The sequence below is a fragment of the Dasypus novemcinctus genome, chromosome 16 (genome assembly GCF_030445035.2).
Source record: "Dasypus novemcinctus isolate mDasNov1 chromosome 16, mDasNov1.1.hap2, whole genome shotgun sequence".
In the NCBI taxonomy this organism is placed as follows: domain Eukaryota; kingdom Metazoa; phylum Chordata; class Mammalia; order Cingulata; family Dasypodidae; genus Dasypus; species Dasypus novemcinctus.
In genome coordinates, this window is record NC_080688.1 from 50,741,010 (window position 1) to 50,760,893 (window position 19,884).

General features: G+C 39.8%; 1 protein-coding gene across 6 annotated transcripts in view; it reads left to right on the plus strand.

Moving 5' to 3' along the window:
* MAPRE2 (microtubule associated protein RP/EB family member 2) overlaps positions 1 to 19,884 on the plus strand; it is a 162,916-nt gene that overhangs the window by 40,001 nt on the left and 103,031 nt on the right. For 2 of the 6 annotated variants that reach the window (XM_058277134.2, XM_071208631.1), the window contains exon 3: positions 12,321 to 12,366. The exons of the other annotated variants lie outside the window; for them this stretch is intronic. The gene's annotated coding sequence lies outside the window, so the exon portion shown is untranslated. The remainder of the gene's footprint in view (positions 1 to 12,320; positions 12,367 to 19,884) is intronic. 6 annotated transcript variants of the gene reach the window in all.

Below are 19,884 nucleotides of genomic sequence, written 5' to 3' on the forward strand. Positions count from 1 at the left end.
AAAGGTATTAGAAATTAAGAGTTAGACACTTTGTGGATCAAAGAAAGGGAGATGGAATATAGGAGAGATAGCAGATGGTGGAGGATATCAAGTTATAGGGGAAAGGGGATAGGCTAAATCTATTCACAGAGAAATGAGGCAGTGGAGGGTGAGGAAACCCAGCAAATGTGAGGTATTTCCTGTAGGACCTATTGTATTGTTAAGGTAAAATAGTATAAGAAGAATATTGGGGACAAGAAAGAGAGGATTGAAAAAAAAAAGAACAACAACAACAACAACAAAATAAAAAAAAAAAACAAAAAACCAAAGAACAGAAACCCCGCCGCCAGGCTCAGCTGGGCTCAGCTGGGCTCCGGTCCCCCGCCTGCCGCCCGCCGCGGCTCGGCTGGACTCGGCTGGGCTCGGCCGGGCTCGGCTTTCCCGCCTGCCGCCCGGCGCGGCGCAGCGCGGCTCGGTTCTCCCGCTCGCCGCACGGCGCGGCTGGGCTCAGGTGAGCTCAGCCGGGCTCCGCGCCCCCGCCCGCCGCGGGTCAGCCGGGCTCGGCCGGACTCGGCTACCCTGGCCGCCGCCCGCCGGGGCTCCGGGCGGTGCTAGCTGCCTCGGCTCCGCCTACCCAAGGAGGGAATCCTCCACACGTAGCTGGGATCTCCGTGTATATTTCACAGATGGATCCTCTCTGTTACCTTCCCTCCAAATCGATGTCCAGACACCTCCAGACCAGGAAAAATCCCGAAACAGCCGGTCCCAAAGAGTCTCCGACGCCTCCCAGCCGATTCCCCCCAGGAGCTAGTAACCGGGAAGTTCACTCAGCCGCCATCTTGCCTCCCCCTCCTGAAAAGTCCCAATTTATATCTTATAGACCAGTCCTTTCCATTACCTTCCCACCAAATCGATGTCCAGACACTTCCTGCCCTGAAAAAATCCTGAAAAAGCCTGGTCCCGGAGAACCTCCAGCGGTGCCCAGCTGCCTCTTCCCAGGAGAGACGGCAAGGCAAGCTCACTCAGCCACCATCTTGCCGGAAGTCCCTAAAATTTTCTTGAAGAATGAGTTATTAAATATTAATTGACCCTCTGCCATGGCCCCATCAAGGTACAGGGTGTGGGAGGCCTCAGTCCTGATGGAGCTGTGGTCCACTGGAAGTACCTTAAACAGGCAATTCCACTAAAGGGTGCTAAGTGCTATGGTGGGAGAAGCACAGGATGCCATGGGTGTCCCCAGCAGTGACAGCTAAGTGAGCACTGGTGTGGGCAAGCCTTTAAGAGGAAGTGACATCTCCTCTGAGAGGGAAAAGGAGGAGCTAGCCAGGTAGGGATAAGGGAACTGAGGAGAAGGGGGAAATTGGGCAGAAAGAATAGCAGCCTCAAAGACCTGGAGAGAAGAAGAGAGCATATAGCATATTAGAGACAGCGAAAGAAGCTTGGTAAAGCCACAGTATCAACTGAGAAGTGAAAGATAAGGCTGCATAGATAAACAGATCAGGAAGGGCCTCTGAGACTAATAAAGAACTTTGGATTGCATCCTGAAAGTGAGGGTTAAAGTGTTTTAAGCAGGGAAGTAAAAAGACCATGTTCATATCTTAGAACATTCTTCCTGACACCAGCGAGAGAGTGGATCAAGAGGGGATGGGATTAGAAGTAGGGAGGCCAGTTTCAAGACTCCTGCAATGAGGAGACACAACAAGCAGGGAGCAGATGTGGCTCAAGCAACTGGGTGCCTCCCTCCCACATGGGTGGTCCCGGGTTTGGTTCCCAGCGCCTCCTAAAAGAAGATGAGCACCACAGAGAGCACACAGTGAACAGACACAGCAAGTGCAAACGCAAAGAGTGTAGGGAGAAATAAATTTAAGAGAGAGAGAGACTTCTAGCAAACCTAGATGGCTGTGTAAGATCCTCCAAGGTACCATTATCCCATAGACTCTTTGATGAACAATTAGCAAAAACTAGCAGAACCATCTTCTTCAAAACTCCAGAAAACAAAGGGTTACAGTAACTAGGTGAGTGCTGAAAGTGAAGGCACCCTTGCTGGCATCTCCCCAAGTTCCCTCCCTCGTGTGGTGTAGAGCCAACCTGTGCTCCCATTGTGGGTCCCTGACCTTTCTCCAGAGGGAACAGAATAACCCCTATGCACATATTGGGGTGCCTGTACGTCAATGCCGATCTATTGGGTGGTGCCCTGAAAGACTCAACCAGGAAGCTCATCTGTCTTGCCTGCCCAGGATTTATTCTTTAGTCAGATGTAGCTTGCACACACTTAAAGTAGCTTAAAAAACAATTAAGTCAAGGTGGCCTGGGGCAAATTGTTACTGGCTTTAAGAAACTCAGTACAGGACCTGAAAGGAGGGGAAATTCTATTTCATAAGGAGAAGAGGAGGCATTCAAATTCTGGTAAGTGGGGAAATTCCTAAGGTCACAAACAAACACAGGCTCAAGACAAGATGCAGGCTCAGAAAAAAATGGAGAGAACCCTGCACTTCATTTTTGCCTCAGGATGATCTTCTAGATAGGAGATATAAATGCTGAAGGAAAACACCAGTCAACACAGAATGAATTTGCAAAAGACTGAGAAAGATGTTTTGAACATTGGTTTGTTTGTATTTGTTAGCTCCTGACTCCTAAAGAAATAAGTCATATCTCTAGCTGGATACAAATTTAAGGGACAGAGAGCTCAGGGACTAAATCCCAGATATAATACTTTAAACTTTTAAAATGCACAATGTGCAAAAAAAGATTACAAGACAAACAAAGAAGCAGGAAATAATGACCCATAGAAAGGAACAAGATAAAAAATCCAGAAGCCAACAATGAAGAAGACCAGAATTTGGACAAACCAAAAACTTTTAAAAATGATCCTCAATATACTCAATAAAGATACATGGAGAAAGACCTAAAGAAAAACAGTGAATGAGCAACATGAGAATAAGAAAAAAAAAAAAAAAAACAACAGAGAGACACCAATAAGTGCTGGAGAGGGTGTGGAGAAATAGGAACACTCCTTCACTGTTGATGAGAGTGTAAAATGGTACAGCCTCTGTAGAAGACAGTTTGGCAGTTCCTCAGGAAACTAAATATAGAACTGCCATATGATCCAGCAATTCCTCTACTAGGAATATATCCAGAAGAACTAAAAACTTGACATAAACAGACATCTGCACACCAATGTTCATAGCAGGTGTTGTTCACAATTGCCAAAAGACGGAAACAACCCAAGTGTCCATCTACCAATGAATGGATAAACAAAATGTGGTATATACGTACGATGGAATACTATGCTGCAGTAAGAAGAAATGAAATTGGGACATATGTGATAACATGGATGAGTCTTTTTTTAGATTTTTTTTCTATTTATTTCTCTCCCCTCTCCCCATCCCCCCAGTTGTCTGCTGTCTGTGTCCATTCACTCTGTGTCCTTCTGTGACCGCTTCTATCCAGGAATCTGTGTTTCTTTTTGTTGCGTCATCTTGCTGTGTCAGGTCTCTGTGTGTGTGGCACCATTCTTGGGCAGGCTGCACTTTCTTTCACACTGGGCGGCTCTCCTTATGGGGCACACTCCTTGTGCGTGGGGCTCCCCTGTGCGGGGGACACCCCTGCGTGGCATGGCACTCCTTGTGTGCTTCAGCGCTGCACATGGGCCAGCTCCACATGAGTCAAGGAGGCCCGGGGTTTGAACCACGGACCTCCCATGTGGTAGGCAGACACCCTATCCATTAGGCCAAGTCTGCTTCCCGACATGGATGAATCTTGAAGATGTTATACTAAGCGAAGTAAGCCAGACACAAAAGGACAAATATTGCATGGTCTCATTAATATGAACTAAATACAAATAATGGACACATGGAATTAAAACCTAGAGTATAGGTTATAAGGAGATAAGAGGAGGGTTGAAAAGAATTATGGATGCTTAATGTATGTAGCAGTTTTAATTAACTTGACTGTAAAAGTGTTGAGATGGATAGAGTTGATAGTAACACATTATAGTGAGTAATAACTGGTTTATAAATGGGATTGTGACTGAAAGAGGTAGTCTGGGGAAGTAAATGCCAATAGAAAGAAAGCTAAAGAATAATCTAGGGATTGAAAAACACAGTGAACCCAGAGGTGGCTGAGAATTGTGGGTAAGGGTACAAATGCAAGAGTCTTTCTGTGAGCTAGAGCAGATGTACTTCACTACTGCAGGGAGATGGGAATATGGCGAAACATGGGAAAACTACAATTGGTGTGACCTATAGACTGTGGTTAACAGCAATTCTATAATATTCTTGCATTAATGCCAAGCTATACTGTGTTGATAATGGAGGTGTATGGAAAAAGTGTGCCAAATGTATGCTATGGACCATGATTGGTGGTAATAGTCTAATGATATTATCTCATAATCTGTAACAAATGTTCTACCAGGGTCTGGAGTTGTATGGGAAATCTACACATATGTATGATTGTTTTTGCAAGTTCACAATATCTATAACAAAAATACATTTTAAAAAAAATATGGGGGGAAAATACACCAAATGTAAGATAAGGAATATACTTGGTAGTAATATTTTGACGATGCTTTTGCGTAGTTTGTAACAAATGTTTCACACCAATGCCAAGAGTTGGTGGAGGGGTGAGGTATGAGACCCCTGTGTGATGTTATGTATGTTTATTTTGTAAGTTTGCAATCCTTACTATATATACTTATTGTTTATGTGTGTTCATGTATGAATGATATACTTCAATTTTTTTAAAAAACTAAAAAAAAAACAGATAACCAATGAAAACAAAAGTTAATTCTTTGAAAAGATTAGCAAAAGCATTGAATCTTTAGATAGAATGACAAAGAAAAAAAAAAAAAAAGAGAGACTAAGCATATAACTAAAATCAGAAATGGAAGAGGGCCATGACTACTGATCCCGCAGAAATAAAATTGATTTTAACATGACACTATGAATAACTGTATACCAAATTATAAGAAATTATAACTGTATACCAAACTGTATAACAAATTAGATAACCTACATGAACTGGATGAATTCCTAGCAACACACAAACTACGTACAGTACTTTAAGAAGAAATAGAAAATCTCAACAAACAAAAACAAGTAAAAAGATTGAAAAAGTTATCAAAAAACTCCCAACAAAGAAAAACTCAGGACCAGATGGCTTCACAGGTGAATTTTACCAAACATTACAAGAATTAACACCAATCTTGCTCAAACTCTTCCAAAACATTGAAGAGGAAGGAACGCTTCCTAACTCATTCTATGAGGCCAGTATCACCCTAATACCAAAGCCAGGTAAAGATTCCACAGAAAAAGAAAACTACAGACCTATATCCCTTATGAGTAAAGATTCAAAAATCCTCAACATAATACTAGTAAACCAAATCCAATGGCATAGTAAAAGAATTATACACTATGATCAAATGGTATTTATCCCAGGTATGCAAGGATGATTCTATGTTTTAAAAATCAATTAATATAATATACCACATTAATAGAATGAAAGAAAAAAACAAACTTGGGCATATCAACTGAGGCAGAAAATGCATTTGACAAAACCCAGCACCTCTTCTTGATAAAACACTTAGAAAACTAGGAATTGCAGGAAACTTCCCAACCTGATAAAGGACATTACGAAAAATTCTCAGCTAACATCATACTAAATGATGAAAGACTGAAAGCTTTCCCTCTAAGATCAGGAACAAGACAAAGATGCCCACTGTCACTACTGTTATTCAACATTGTATTAGAAAGTTCTAGCCAGAGAAGTTAGGCAAGAAAAGGAAATAAAAGATATCCGAATTGGAAAGGGACAGCTTAGTATTGGCACAAGAATAGACATCTAGACCAATGGAATTGAACTGAGAGTTCAGAAATAAACCCTCACATCTATGGCCAATTGAGGTTTTTTTAGGTGGTACCAGGGATTGAACCCAAGACCTGATACATGAGAAGCAGGTGCTCAACCACCGAGCCATACCTGCTCTCCAGCCAGCCAATTGACTTTTTTTTACAAGGGCCAGGGATTGAACCCGGGACCTCATACATGGGAAGCCAGCACTCAACCACTGACCTACACCCGCTCCCCCAATTGACTTTTTTTTTAAGATTTATTTATTTATCCCCCTGCCTCCTTGCCACTTGCTTGCTCTCTGCTCTCTGTGTCCATTTGCTATGTGTTCTTCTTGGTCTGTTTGTCTTCCTTTGTTGTGTCACCTTGCTGTGCCAGCTCTCCGCCGGCATGGGCCATCAGCTCTCCACGAGCTCAGGCCAGCTTGTCTTCACAAGGAGGCCCTGGGAAGCGATCCCAGGGCCTCCCATATGGCAGACAGGAGCCCAATCGGTTGAGCCACATCCACTTGTTCCCAATTGACTTTTAACAAGGGTTTCAAGTCTCAGTAGTCTCTTCGACAAATGGAGCTGGGAAAATTAGAGATCCATATGCAAAAGAATGAAGAAGGACCCCTACTTCTTACCATGTACAAAAATGAATGCAAAATGTATCAAAGACCTAAGTGTAACAACTTGAACTGTAAAACTCTTAGAAAAAAACATGGGAAAACATCTTCAGGGCCTGTGTTAGACAATGATTTCTTAGACTTTATAGCAAAAGTAAAATTAGATCAATGGGGCTTCATCAAAATTAAAAACTTTTGTGCATCGAAGGACTTCATCATGAAAGTGAAAGCATAGATAGGGGAAATATTTGGAAAATCCATATCTGATAAGGTTATATATCCAAAATTTATAAAGAAATCCTACAACTCAACAACAAAAAGACGAACAACCCAATTAATTAAAAAATGTATCCAAAGAAGATACACAAATGGCCAAAAAGCACATGGAAAGATGCTTAACATCAATAACCATTAGGGAAATGCAAATAAAAATCACAATGAGATACCATTGCACATCCACTAGAATGGCCACTTTAAATAAATATATAAATAAGTGTTGGAAAGGATCTTAACACTTGTTCATTGTTAATGGGAACATAAAATGGTACAGCTGCTGTGAAAAATTATTTGGCTCTTCTCCAGAGAGAGAAATATAGAATTACCGTATGATCCAACAATCCCACTCCTAGGTATATCCCCCCAAAAATTGAAAGCTGGGACTCAAAAGAGATATTTGCACACTGATGTTCATAGCAGCATTATTCAAAATTTCAAAAAGATAAAACTAACCCAAGTGTCCATCAACCAAAGAATGGATAAATAAAATGCAGTATACACATACAATAGAATAATATTCAGCTGTAAAAAGGAAAGCAGTCCTGAGATATGTGACAACATGGATGAACCTTTGAAGACGTCACGTTGAGTAAAATGAGCTAGACACAAAAGGACAAAAATTATTAATTCCACTGGATTGAAACAATTAAAACATGCAAACTCATGGAGTCAGAATTTAGAATATAAATTATCAGAGGATGCGGTGGGAATAGGAAATGGGAAGTTAAGGTTTAAAATGTACAGGGTCCTATATGGAATGATGGAAATGTTTTAGAAATGGATTATAGTGAAGGTAGCACAACGCTGCGAGTGTAATTGATTCTGCTGCATTATAAATTTGAATGCACTTAAAAGGGGAAATTTTAGGTACATATGTTACTAAAATAAAAATGTTTTAAAAATCATAGGACTGTCGAACACAATGAACTCTCAAGTAATATTGGATTATAGTTAACATAATTGTAACAAATTTACCACACTAATACAAAGTGTTAATAATAGGGAAAACTGCATGTGTGTGTGGGGGGGGTGTAAATGGGAATTCTGTACTTTCTGCATGATGTTTCATTACATACAATGAAATGCGGAGAGAAAGAGTGATAAACAAAGATTAGCCAGAAACATAGGAGAAAGACCAGTTGAGTATGACACCATGGAAAAAGTGAGAGAAAATAGCATTTCAAGAAGGAGCAGAGTTGTCAATAAATCCAAAGGTACCACAGAGGTTAAGCAAGATGACTGAAAAATACCTTTGATTTAGCAAAAAAATGTGATTGGTGTTCCGGATGAGGGCTATTTCAATGACTTGGTCAGAGTGGAAGCCAGCATGCAAGAAGTTATAGAGTGAGTGAGAAATTGGGAAGTGGAGAGAGTAGGTTTAGATAAACTTTAAGTAATTTGCTGAAAAGGTGAGGAAAGAAGGACCTATTGGAGGAAAGAGTTGATTTAAGTTGGAAGAGACTTGAGCAGTTACGAGAGGGGCAAGGAAGGGCCTGGTACAAAGTTCACAGAACAAGGTCTTTGAGTAGGTAGGATGAAATGGATGAGGGTATACCTCTTCATTCAACAAGCAAGAAAGAGATTGGGATGGCCCTTCAAGTAAACATGCACATTTAGGGGTAAGAAACAAATTCTTGTCTGATGGCTTCAACATTATCTGTGATGTGAGAGGCAAGGTGGAGAAAAACTGGAAAAGTGTTGAAATATTTGTTTTATGGATAACAGAAAAATGCTGACTAGGGAAGCAGAAGGATGATCTGGAAGCATCAGTCCCCACTTGGGTTTGGAGGCTTTGAATTTTTAGTTGAGCTGATCTAGGCAGAGCTGACTTTTTTTGAGTATGTTCAGCAGCACGAAAAATGTACATGTACCCAGGCAGATGGCAACTTTATAAAACCTCTTCTTTGGGTTAACCCAAAAAATGATCATTAGTATCATGCATTTATTTTAAAGTGGGCTGGTGCTTTAATCTTTCTTTTTCTAAATACCATGAAAGCCAAATAATTGGGTTAAGCGTTGCAAATTGTTTGGCATGTAATGAGTTTGATATTTGTACGAGGACTCCAACTAACTCACAAGGGCCCCGTTGACTGCACAGATTATTGAAAACCACACTTAACAATCTATATGACTGATTCAGAGTGAAACTTTGAAATTTTTTGGGTAGTTTGATGGTGTCACAATGACATCTCACGAATTTGTATTGGCTGTCCTAGGGGCTTGTGACACCAGGGACAATTACTGTGTTCACACAAATAAAAGTGCTAACTGCTATCAACCCTTTAATAGATAGTACAGCTTATAGGCATTTTCTGCATTTTGCGTAGAATATTAGTAAGTAATATTAATTTTTGGTAGCAAAAATGTCACCAAAATTATTCTGAGGTTGACATATCTTATCAAAATTTTCTTTACAAGTGAGCTGTGCTATGTGCTATGTCTCATAGGGTTGTGCCTGAGGTGCTTGTCTTTTGAAGCCCCTAATCAAGAACATGTTTGTTTTTTTTTAAATCCCACTTGACCTTCTACCTTCATTTTCCCCATCTAAGCATCACTGAAAATGAAAGAATTAATGAACGAAGACGATGGGCACTAACCCTAGGACAGTTCTTTTCCTTATTGCTATCCCTAGAAGTCTTGAATTGAGCTGTTAAAAATGTGCTTTCTGCCATGATGAAAATGTTCTATATCTGTATCATCTAATTTTGTAGCCAGTAGACACACATAACTGTCTAGTACTTGAAATGTAGCTTAGTGCAACCAAGGAATTGGACTTAAATTTTTCTTTAATTTTAATTAATTCAATGTAAATGGCCACATGTTGACACTGGCTCCTGTATTTGACAGCATAGCTCCACTGGCCAACTGGGAAAGAACTGAAATTTGGATACAGCTTGCAAATACAGCCACCATAGGAAGCTCACTCTGGTCTTCGATGTCCAGACAAGTCTGGCCTGGCTTTATCTTGCCATCGCCAAATTGGTTATGGCCTAGGAATTCCAGTTCATGTGAGGGTAAGTGTAGGAGAAGGAAGGAGATCTGAAATCGATGGGAGCCAAGGTGGATTCACCTTTGTTTCTACGTAAACTGTCAGTTTAACACCTGGACACCAGAGTCCTGTATACAAAGAGGGGGAAATGTCTCCCCAGCAGACTAGATTTATGCCATGGAAATTTTTAATTTTCCAGCTGTACTCCAAATCCTACCTGCCTTCTCAAGTGTCTCATGCATGTATGATATTTTTTTTCTGCTACTATAATATTTCTAAAAATTTCATTATTAAAAATAGTGGAAATCATGAAAAGCAAAACATCTACAATCCTATTCTAACAAGTCCTTTGTTTCTTTTTTTCCTTCTAACCCTTATACATATGATTATATACCTTGTGCATATTTTAGTGTTCTGCTTTTTTTTAACCTAACTTTGTCATGAGCAATTTTGCATGCTGTCATTCATATTCATGATTATAGTGTTAATGTCTTTGTAATAGTCTATTGAGTTAACACACCATTTTTTATCCAAGCTGCCATTTTTCACCATGTAGTCTGTTTCAAAGCTGACTTTGATTTGATTTATTTTAAATGTATAGATCATAACCGATTAAATAACTCCCCTGAATGGCAGTCTCATACCTGTGTGTTCTCTCTTTCCCTGTGAATATAATTTTTAGTATACCACAGAATTCGTGACTGGCTATTACCTCAGATTTCTTTTTCATTTTGTCACATAAATTTTTTAACTTCCCAAATAAATTATAATAGTCTTAAGAACAAAGTTGATCCTTTCTATTTTAATTATCTCCCCAGACTTTAGGTACTTAATATATTCTTCTGGAATTCTACATAGCCTATAAAACCAGCTCAGCATCAAGTTGCCTGGCTATTTGCATTGTGGATGACACAAATTTTGAGCATCCCTTCCCTCACATGTCATTCTGCTTAAAATGTTTGCACTGACGTGTTTGTCTCCATTCTAAACTTAGCCATGCTTCAGTCTTTAAGAGAGAAATTCAAATAAATCGCTATCAGATTATCAAGTTTCTATCAAACCTTATTAGGGAACATGAGTAGTTAATGTCAAGTTAAGTCTCAGGGTACTCCTCAGCAGACCAAATTTTAAGCCATGGAGATTTTTAATTTTCCAGCTGTACTACAAATCCTACTTGAGAGTATGGAGTAAGCCTTTACTGGAACATGGCATTTCAAAACACTGATGTGTTATTTTATTATGATTTCTCAAAGCGATGACTAGGCGTTATCATATCTTCTCGATAGAGTTTCTCTCATGGGATTCCTGTGTCCCTAACTTTATTTTTGCTCTTGATGAGTGATATGTTTCAGACCTGTATGAGGTAATGCCATTCACACAACATTACTTTGGTTTATAAGCTGGACTGACCATTAAGATCTTCTTCCAGTGCTTGGCTTAGAGAAAAGCTTAGTTTGGTTTATCAGAAAATATGGATTGAATGCCTGGAGCATTGTGTAATGACAATATTGCCTCTAGCCAACAACAACGTAATTCTATCATGGAGACTTGGAATCAGAATATTCAGCCACTCTTGCCTCTTGCTGAAGAAGACATATCCCCTACAATAAGGAATAAAAATTGCCTAGTTCAATAACATTATTATTTTTAAAAGCATCATCTCATCAAGAATTTGATATTTTCATTGTATAATAAAATATCAAGACACAAAGCTTTTACTTCTAAAATTTAGTTCTGTTCATATAAAATTATTTTGGATTTCAGTATAAAAATGGTATAGGAGAAAAGTCTAGTTAGAAAAATTGGCACCGCCAGTACAAAAAACCCACAACAGGGAAGCAGACTTGGCCCAGCTGTTAGGGCGTCTGTCCACCACATAGGAAGTCCGTGGTTCAAACCCCGGGCCTCCTTGACCCATGTGGAGCTGGCCCACGCACAGTGCTGATGCATGCAGGGGGTGCTGTGCCACGCAGGGGAGTCCCTGCGTGGGGGATCCCCACGCACAAAGAGTGTGCACCGTAAGGAGAGCCGCCCAATGCGAAAGAAAGTGCAGCCTGCCCAGGAGTGGCGCTGCACGCACAGAGAGCTGGCGCTGCAGGATGACATGGCAAAAGGAAACACAGATTCCCATGCCGCTGACAACAACAGAAGCGGACAAAGAAGATGCAGCAAATAGACACAGAGAACAGACAACTGGGGTGGGGGGGAAGGGGAGAGAAATAACTAAATAAATAAAATCTTAAAAAAAAACCCCACAACAGAATCATTTACCTGCAACACATGTTTTAAAGTGATAAAGAATTTGAGGTATTCTAGAATAGTCATAAAAGGCCTAGAAGGAGGTGGGCTTTGAGCTGAGCATACCTTTGTAAGGTGTGGACAGATGAAAAAGAGGAAAAAGATATTCCAAGCACTGGTAAGAAGTTACAAGGACAAGCATAAGCTATCCTAAGTGGGGAGAGAATCACTTATTCTTTCATGTGAATAATGGAGGATAACGGAAGAAAGATAAACTAGAATCAAACTGTACAGAGTCCCAAATACTAAGTAAGTAATATTAATTTTTCTAGAAGAGTCCTTGCATCATGTTCAGTCATGCATAATTGAATTTTATCGTTGCAGGTATGCATAATTGAATATGATGCGAGGACTCTTCCAGAAAAAATGAGTGAGTTTTGTTTCAAGATAGCAATCTAAACACACAGTTTTGCTTCCCTTCCCTTCAGACATTTATTGAAATAATAATAGAGTGTAAAATGAAGAAAATTCCACGACAATACTGGAAATGTGAAAGGGGATCAAAAATTGACAAATTGCCTGAAGACAGAATGGAGCATAAAATGAACAAAGAACAAATATGAAAAGAACGACAAAAGCAAAAACAAATGAAACTCAAATGATCCAGGAAACAGGAAAACAACAAAAGAAATCTAATTAGTGTTCTCAGACAAAAAAAAATTACAATCATTAAACTCTATTCCTCTCCCCCCCAAAAAAAGTCACTATAGATTAGAAAATATAGTTAATTTGCAAATTAAAAATATAATTACCACATTAAAAGTCAATAGCTCAGGAAGCTTATGAGGCTTAAGTGATTGGGCTTCTGTCCACAATATGGGAGGACTGGGGTTTGATCCCTGGAACCTCCTGGTAAAGGCGTGCCCACATGGCTAGCTGACACTTCAAAAGAGAGACCCAGGGGAGAGTCAAGGCAAGACGCGACACTAAACAAGTAACTGAGGCGTCTCAAGTGACCTTACCTCTCTCCCACATTGGAGGTCCCCAGGATCGTATCCTGGTGAAGCCTAGATGAGAAAAACAAGGAGAGAAGACAGGAAAGCGGATTTGGCTCAACTAATAACATTCACCTACCATATGGAAGGTCCAGGGTTCAATACTCAGGGCCTCCTGACCAGTGTGGTGAGCTGGCCCATGTGCAGTGTTGATGCGCGTAAGGAGTGCTGTGCCATGCAGGGGTGTTCCCCAAGTAGAGGAACCCCATGCACAAGGAGTGCACCCTGTAAGGAGAGCCGCCCTGCACAAAAAATGAGCAGCCTGCCCAGGAATGGCGCCACACACACGGAGAGCTGATGCAGCAAGATGATGCAACAAAAAGAAACACAGATTCCCGGTGCCACTTACAAGAATATAAGCAGACACAGAAGAACACACAGCAAATGGACACAGAGAGCAGACAAATAGGGGGGAAGGGGAGAGAAATTTAAAAAAAAAAGAAGACAAAAAGAAAGAGATGCAGAAGATCACACAGCAAATGGACACAGACAGCTGAGGGGGGTGGGAATAATAAAAAAATCAATGGTTTATTGAATGTGGCTACAGAATTAAGAAGACAAAACCTGGAAACCATGAGAAAAGAATAAAAGAGATATGGGAGGATGATCTAGAATGTCCACCATGTGTTTAAAAGAAAAGTTTTTAAAGAAAAACCAAAGACATTGGAGAGAAAGAAATGAAGGCACAAAGATTCAAACTAACAGAGGCCACTGAGCACTGATAAGTATAAATTTAAAAACCAAAACTCAGATCCATCCTGGTGAAATTTCAGGATAAAAAAGTTCTTGAAACTTCTAGAGTGAAAGAGTGATCAGATCACCTGAATGATGTAAACTTTGATAAGCAACACTGGAGGCTCAGAGACAGGAACCCGGTTTCCAGAGTTCCAAGGGCAGTGAATTTGGAGCTATAGAGCTATAGAAGGCCAGTAGTAGTGTCAAAGCAATTGGACCAAATTAGGCAATGGGGTCCAAAAAGAAAAAAATCAGATTGCACTTCTTAAAATTTAGACCTAGACCTGAGTATTTTTTATCATACAACATGACATATGTTTTTTCTATCAAAGAAGTAGTTACTAAATTCTAAGAAAACAAAAACTATATATGAAAGGCAAGGTTCAAGTTTAACAAATCTTAGAATGAGACATGCTATTGAACAGTTAATGAAGAGTAAGAAAAGAGAATATATTCAACTTTGATGCCTTTGTAAAAATATTCTACTGATTGTAAAATTAAATGGGAGGATTCTATTTCCTTCTCTTTGGAAGGCAATGCCACTTAATCTAGAGAAAATAATTAAAGTCAATATATACTGTCCCTTGGAATGAATCAAGATAAAGGATTTTATGAATGTTATTTTAAGTTATGAAGGTAGCCACTACAAGAACTAAGAAATATATATTATTACCAATGAAATTGAGAGGGGAGATGCAAAGTAGTAGAAGTTTGTAATTTCTTTCATAGTGAAAAAGAGAGACTAAGATGATAAACCAAGAATAGAGGGAAGCGGGTTTGGCTCAATTTATAGAGCATCTGCTTACCACATGGAGGTCCGCGGTTCAAACCCTGGGCCTCCTTGACCCGTGTGGAGCTGGCCCACGCGCAGTGCTCATGCACACAAGGAGTGCCCTGCCACGCAGGGGTGCCCCCCATGTAGGGAAGCCCCATATGCAAGGAGTGTGCCCCTCAAGGAGAGCCATCCTGCATGAAAAAAAGCACAGCCTGCCTAGGAGTGGTGCCACACACACACAGAGCTGATGAAGCAAGATAACGCAATAAAAAGAGATACAGGTTCCCAGTGCCGCTGACAAGAATACAAGCAGACACAGAAGAACACACACTTCATGGACCCAGAGAGCTGACAATGGGTGGAGAGGAGAGAGAAATAATTTTTTTTAATTGAAAAATTAAAAAAAAAAAAGAATAGAATGTGTATGAATTTTCATAGATATGGTTTGTTTCTGTTTGCTAGGCTGCCAAAAGCAGATACCATAAAATGAGTTGGCTTTTATCAGAGGGAATGTATTAGCTTACAAGCTTACTTGTCTGGGGTATATACAATTTCAAACCATCACATAGTTTTACACACCTCCAGAGGAAGTGAAACAGAAATAGTTAAAAACCATTCATTCTGAAGAGTAGGATAAGGTAAGGGATAGTAGTAAGAGAGATGTTTACTCTTCATTTTACATAGTCTGTAGTCCTCCTTTTGTAATATATCCATGTTATTTTTATAAATTATAAATAATAATTGTTTACATATTTTGAATGGATTAGAAGGGAAGGAAAGGCAAGACAGAAACTTGAAAGTTATTGTGCTTGTCTACATTTTAAGTAATATGAATCTGGTGAAAACAAAAAACAAAAACTGAAGGAGGCAATTGAAGAAAAATTATAGGATTTGGTGATTGGGTGGATATTTGAATAGGAAGGTTGTGGTTTTTTTGTTTTGCTTTGTTTTAAAAGTAAACAAAGCAAAATTGCATAAAATTTTCAGACGCAGTATAAAGGTAACCTAAATTAAAGGTACTGACAAAATGATACCCTGGATAACATATTCACTTTTAACTTTACTGAAGCCTTGCTCTTTCTTACTCATAGTATTTTCCCAGGCTAAGTGAGAGTGAAAATATAACTAATCAGTAATATTTGTATTATGTGCAAATATTTATTATAATAAGAATATAACCCAAACACTTATTTAATCATAATGTATTTAATCATAATGTGTAATATATTACACTAAAGAACCACCATAAAGCGCAATACAGAATAATTTAAATGACATCACGTTTTTATTTAAAAAAATGTGCATTAATAACAAAGAATCTAGGCTTCAGGTTAATAGTGTATGCTATTTCTATTGGATATCTTTGAACAATTGATTTGTAGTAAGGGTAAGCACCTATGTTTTATTCCATTAGAAGCACTTAATGACCCAGGGCTATGAATATTTAAATTTTAAGTGAGCTTCTAATCCTACTCTGATACCATGAGCTGGGTTTCTAGCAACTTCCTGATCTTGGTCCTATTTCTTTCCAAACCCCTTCCAATGTGAGCCTCCCTGTGTCCCTCTCCCTTGGCATCCCAACTCACTGGCGTTCACACCCTGATGTCATCCCTCACTTATGGCATTTCTATTACAATTATTGGCTGAAAGACTTTTGACTACCGACATTTTTCTCAGACTGAAGTAGAGCAAAGCGTTTTATTCCAACAAACATATTTCAGTTCTACTGATAACTATATGACCTTTTTAACAAATAGAAATGGTAATTTCAAAATTAATAAAATTTACCAAGAGTATCTACGGAACTGAATCTTTATAAAGTATTACCCTGCATTTCCCATTTTGGAGAGAATTATAATCATGCATAAAATCATGTAGAAAACTTGGCCCTCATGTTTGCCTGAATATCCAGTAGGAATCAAAAGGAGATTTTTTTGAGTAAATTAAATGCCTTCCTTCATACCACAGAAAATATAATGGACAGCAAGTCCATTGCAATAGGGCACTCACTGAGTTTTACCAGGTCAAATCAGTGATAAGAAACTCAGGACTGTCAGATTCTATTTTGTTTTCTTTTGTTATTTCCTCCATGAAGTGAATGGCTATGGTGATGAATGACAAAGGATGGAAGTGATTCTTTTGCCTGGAGGAGGGGGATTGGAGAAAAGAAAACATGCAAAGTGATACATGTTAACTATCAATTTTAGAATCCTGTAAGTAGGAAACATTAGGGGCTTATTTGTAATGCCTTTTAGTGAAGTCAAGCCTCACTTTGATTAGAATACTAGCCATATCTCTTCTCTTGATGTGCAATGTCTTTTATATAGTATTTGTACGATTCATGACATAAGCATGGATTTGCAGCTGTTTCATAACCACTGTGAAGTTTATTGGCTCTTTTCCCCGGCACCGTGTCCAAACTTCAGGAACCCTTCTCATGTACTGTGAATGTGGGAGGAGACCCCTTGTGGAATGATTTACATTGCCCAGAGTCGTGTGTTTTGCGTGCAGAATGTGAGCTGCTGTTCAGCAGGTTGTGTCCAAATGTCCGTGACCAGCCAGACTTTTTTCGAACTTGTCATCCAGCCTCAGAATTTACCCTCTGCGGAACTTTGAACATTGTAGCCATCCGTTGGAAATGGCAGTGCTACAAGTCTTTATTTCTTCTAACCAATAATTCCCTCTGAATTTTTTAATTGATATTTTAATTCCCCAAAAATGCAGTGATTCTAATTTTAATGACATGATATGATTGTAGTGAAAACAGTTGCAAAGATGAGCCGGTGGCGACTGAATGTTCCTGGCTCTTTCGCCTCATCCCGAGTGGACAGGGACTCCCCGAAGGTAGCAAACAGCTCAGATACTGTTGCGTTTACATCATCATCATTCATTTACGTAAGTCACTGCCCTTCCTAGTTTTATAATGAAGTAAGCTGAAGTAGTAATTTCCAAATGGCAGCTTAGAGGTCCAGCAGTCCCACTCAACCTAGTCCATTACAGTAATAGGATGGCAAAACCTAATTCTACAAGCGTTTGTGAAGATTCAAATTAGGGATGTTTATAGGCTCTTCGCTTGTCCCTAAAATTAAAGACATTTACAGGCTCTTTGAAGATTCAAATTAGGGACATTTTCAGGCTCTTTGCAGGGAGAGGAAGCCTTTTCTTATTCTGAGGCCAAGAGGTAGAACTATTGTTCTAGGTTACCAGGTAACCAGGTTAAATCCTACTCTTCCTACAGGACAGGAAATAAGATTCTCATGGTAGTTAAATTGTATAGGGTGTTAAGTGCCAAAAGTATAACTTGGAGTTTTTATCCTGAAGGTGATAGGAAGCCCCTGGGGAATTTTGTAAAAGAAATGAGGAAAGATCAGTCTAGTGGTGATATGCTAGATGCGTTGAGAATTGAGAGAGTCAGAAGCAAGGAAGCCTCTTGGGAGAGCTTCGAAAGCTAAGCTTGAGGTATCAGGTCTGAAGTTGGTTGTTAGGGGTGGGAGAAGAAAGAGAAATACGTGTCACATTGTGACATGAGCAGATTTGCTACTGAATCAGAGGGAGAGAAAAGGATTGAGGCCTCAGGACCCAGGGCTGGATATCAGGAGTCCAGTTCAAGGGGGATCAGGAAAGGGAGTTAAGAGGGAGAAGCTTCCTTGTTAAATGCACTGTGCCTTATCCAAACCAATGGCACCAATCTAATTTCTGCTTCTGCCTCTGGTCTGCCTATTTAGTAAATGAGAGAATCAAGAGATGAGTATAGACAACCACACCACAGTCCCACATTTTTACAAGGTGCTTCTGGAAATCTGAAGAGAATTTTATTTTATTTTTTAATTGTTCTCAGGCCAACTCTTCTCCAGGAAAACCTGCTCAGTCAGAAGAGGAAGCCTATTTCTGCTGATGTTTCTGTCCCTACCACATGGGGCCAGTTTCACTACCATATGGGGTCAAATTTGCTCTTTTTCTTCCCCCCCCCAGTAAGAGTTGACAGCTCTGTAGAATAATTGGTGTCACCCTAAGCACATCATCTGTATTTCCATTCTGCAGTTCCTGTGCCATGGTGACTCAGGAATCTCTTTGTGCCTTGCCATCGATCAGAGTTCCAGATATAAAGACGAGATCAAGTTCCATCTACTTTCAAATCCCCAAGCCTACTTGGGGGCTTGGCTGGGGTGGGGAGAAGACAAGGTCCCTTCTCAAGGAACACACCACCCCCTAATTTTCATGTTTTCTCTCTGAATTTCCTCATTCCCTGCACTCACGGACTGGTTGTCCACTCTCAGAAAGCAGTCAGTCATGTAGAGCTGTGGTCTATGGCATAAACTTTAGGTTTAGTCTTTCAAGGATCTTTGTCTTTTGACACCTGAAATCAGACTTTAGAGGATCGCAAATTTTTTTTCTCAGGTTATCATCTCTTCTTAAAAGCCTGTTTTGGAACTCAATACCTAAGCACTGATTCTTTTCTTCTTCTTTTACACCATTACTCTAACAACCCTATGTTGGGAAATGGGGATTAAGAATATGGGAATACGGTGTATGTGGCAGAATTATTTTCCAAAGATGGCTACAACAATATCTCCCATCCCATTGTAACCGGATTTTGTTAAGGTTCTTGACTATGCTGCAGAAATGAATTTCAAGAGCATGTCAAGTGAGTTAGGTCAGTAATTTATTAAGAAAGGGAAGAAAGAGAAAAGGGAGAAAATAACAGATCATGAGTCCCAGGTAGAGAGGAAGGGGCTGAAAAGTGATAAAGCAGGCTGATTTATAGACTACAAATTCCCATTATAGTTTATGAATGCCCAGGTTTTACTTGCATGTTGATCCATGTGGGGACACGGCAAGAGCAGAGCGCAGAAGGCAAGAACTGGGGTCCAAGGCAAGAGAGCAAGCTCAGCCTTTGTGCTTGCTTTTTAAGCCATTAATTATTCCACCCCTTTGCTAATGGCAGGGGAGGAGTCCCAGTAGTTTGCTGTTTTGATTGATTACCCCATCCATCAGTCCTCCAGAAAGGCCTAATAATAAGGCCCCTGGAGAATATCCAGGGCTTCTTCTGGCTTCCAGAGCAAATCTTGTTATGAATTGGATTTCTCTCGAGAGTCTTCCAGCAGCCATCCTGGGGTTGTTGATATCTATGTGGACTTCTTGCCAGGTTCCAGATCCACCTATTGATTCCCTATCTTACTACCAGCTTCACCTTCATCTTCTTATAATAGGATATTGACATTCCTCCCATTTTGGGGATCAATGGTGTTGATATCCCTGTCTCTTGATTCTGGATGGACCTTTATGTTTGCCTTGACCAGAGTATACTGGAAATGATGCTGTGATTTCCAAGGCTAAGTTTTTAAAAATGCCATGTCCATGTTCTTCTGCCTTGCTGTCTTGG